This window comes from Lycium barbarum, chromosome 5 (genome assembly GCF_019175385.1).
Source record: "Lycium barbarum isolate Lr01 chromosome 5, ASM1917538v2, whole genome shotgun sequence".
NCBI lineage: Eukaryota > Viridiplantae > Streptophyta > Magnoliopsida > Solanales > Solanaceae > Lycium > Lycium barbarum.
In genome coordinates, this window is record NC_083341.1 from 5388896 (window position 1) to 5391891 (window position 2996).

General features: G+C 29.4%; 1 non-coding gene across 1 annotated transcript; it reads left to right on the forward strand.

The window, feature by feature from the left end:
* The first annotated feature begins 513 nt into the window (after window positions 1-513).
* LOC132643108 (small nucleolar RNA Z279/snoR105/snoR108) lies at window positions 514-620 on the forward strand. Its single transcript, XR_009583551.1, has one exon. It is a non-coding gene; the product is annotated as a small nucleolar RNA Z279/snoR105/snoR108 (small nucleolar RNA).
* Window positions 621-2996: the final 2376 nt, after the last annotated feature.

Below are 2996 nucleotides of genomic sequence, written 5' to 3' on the forward strand. Positions count from 1 at the left end.
AGTAATATTACGCGGACATAATAGTTGAATTTAATATTTACTGAGCATGCAAAAATGTGAATTAGTTAAATTAATGATATTAGTAACTGTAGATATTTTAGTATATGCGAGACAATATATTATGTCATTTTAGTATATGAGAGACAATATATTATTTTATTGTATCTCACATAGTATCTTTTTATAACGATGTTCTTACCATATGTGACGTTCCCTTATCAGATGATAATTTTTAGTGGGTTTATATTATCAATGACGTTATATTAAAGCACACTGATAAACAATAGCTAATGTGGACTGTATTTGCTGCAATTTTTTTTTTATTTTTTTACATGTACAACCATATTGCACTTTCAAGGGGAATATCAATGTCAATTACATGAGTTTGGTCATGACAGAGTAGCCAAATCCAAAAAAAAATAAAAAAAAAAATCATACAGCAAGAATGTCTGCTACAAAAAGCTATCAGTCAAGATATATTAACACAACTATATCCTTCAGGCAAGTTTTAATGGGATGTGATGAGTGGTCAATGTTTGCAATTAAATATGCGAGAAGGGCGTTCCAACTTAGCCTAGTCACCACAATTTGGATGCTCTAATTTATACCAAATTGTTCCTATAAAAAACAATATCATACGATAAAATATCTATAGTTACAAATACTATATAACTAACCAACTAAAATCTTCATCTTGCAAGACACTCAATTACTTTATTTATAAATAAGTCAATTTCAAATTGATAATCATATATTACACATTGTAACAAAAATCACAACTGACAACTTTTTAATAATATGCAATTGCCTCTCGAGAATACACTGATCATTTATTAATACTAACTAAAAATTTACCTCAAATCACAAGCAAGTTTACCTCCGCAATCATCGACTTTATTGGGATATCATAGTTAAAAATGTGGAGTACAAACCTCTTTTATAGGAATGTTCATCTCCTTTCTAATCTAAATAATTTTGGTTTTAAAACTCCAAAAAATTAACGGAAGTAACACTAATTGGTAAACGAATTTTAAGTCTAAAGTGATTTTAATCGTTGAATATTCCTAAATCTAATGTTTCTCCTTCGTTGTCTACGACAGTTTTATTAAAAGGATCTTACTAAAGTGAATGTTAAACCTAAAAAATAAGTATTAATTGGTGTTAAAAAAAAAAAAAACCTAAAGTGAATCCCAACTTAAGTAAACAGAAAAATTTGTGGAAAAAGTATACCAGGAAAATATAAGAACTCCTAACATAGTTGGTTTTGAAATAAACAACCTTTTCAAGAATTCAAAACACATAAACTCAAAAATTTATATCCGCCTAAAATTATATGAGGTGTTTTCCCATCTAATTAATAAAAACTATTAATTTATTAGAAGTAGTAAATCTATAAGCAAAGAGGGGATCGCCTTAGACCACCACCAATAACAGGCATATCATCAGCATACAGTTAATTAGAAGTTGATGACAATAGCGAGTTCAAATAATCCATTATGATCCATGAAATAGAAATTATCCAATTTGCAATGCTTTGATTATCAGCATGATCCTAAACTTTCATTTCAATCAGCAAAATTGTCAATTGAGCTCTGCCAAAAAAAATAAAAAAATCCTACCACAAAATGTTGAATAGAAATTTTTGATTAAACTTTTCCCCTTCATTAAAAGAATAAAGTTTAAAATCAGAAGTCCTAATTATTCGAGAGTCTAAAATCAATTAAAATTTTACCATATATAATTTCGTTCCTATTTGAACTATAATACCTTGTACTCAAGTATATTATGAGAAAAAATAGAAAAAATCACGTGTCCATTATCACAACGTTAGACCCCTTGTTGATTTTCTTGAGGAATGATATCTTCAAAGCAACTATTTCAGCTTCCAGTTTCTTCGAATTTCTCACAATACTCTTTATTTTACTCGACAGATCTTCCGAAAATAATCTTAAACGATTCTTGATGTCCTATAATTGTGAGCGTGGTAATAATCACTAAAAATAATCTTTAATTATGTAGTTGATAATCTTAAGACTAACTAACTAAAAGAAATAAAGAAAGGCAAAAAGGAATATTACGGTGGATGCAAGAAAATAGTTTTCATATGTTTCGCCACAAGCACGGATCAACTCAAAGTGAGAAGTTCGAACGAAAAAAAACCTCAACTAAATAGAGCAAACTCAACAGTAACGTTTATAAACGTTATGGTCAATTAGTAGAAGAAAGTCAGCAGTAACATTTATAAACGGTGATGAAACCATATGTAAAAGAAAGAAGGGAAGACTTAATTTAGCAATTTTTACCTTCAAAGAGCAAAGCTTAGTAAATCAAATTGGAGAGGGGTGAAACTGATGATGTGTAAACAGAAAAATTATACAGAAAGAAAGTGACTTGATGCGTATAAATCAAACAGTGATGCAATAGAAAGGGAACCTTGCATTATTAATTCAAAATTCAAATAAACAAAGGGATGTAAACTTACTTTCCCTCATGACTTTATAGCATGAGCACGCTCTCCAATCTTAGGACGAACAGATGGAAGCTTCTGATTAATCAACCACTTCGCCTCCAAATTAAAATCCTCACAAGAGCAGAACCTAGTAGTCCACTTCAATACCAAACTATTGTAAAGAAACCTGGTCTATTCGTTTAAACTTTGAAGTGGTGACACAATAAAGGAATTTCAAAATTTACTTAAATAAAATTATAGTTTAATAATGGGATCTAGCCAAAAAGGACTCCAAAAATAAGGATGGTTTTTTTAACTTTATCCGGACCTCGTGAGATATTCGAATTTTAAATCCTAACACAGAAAATATGTTTATGAATCTTATTTGCCCTTACAATATTGAATCAATCAAAGACGTGTGCTAACAAAATCTTATGAATTCTTGATAAGCAAGTATAAAACCAAGAATTTTAATGTGCATCCAACAAAATAATATTCCAATACTGGTAAAAATTTGAAAGTCACCAGTTCCAAAGGAAGACAAATT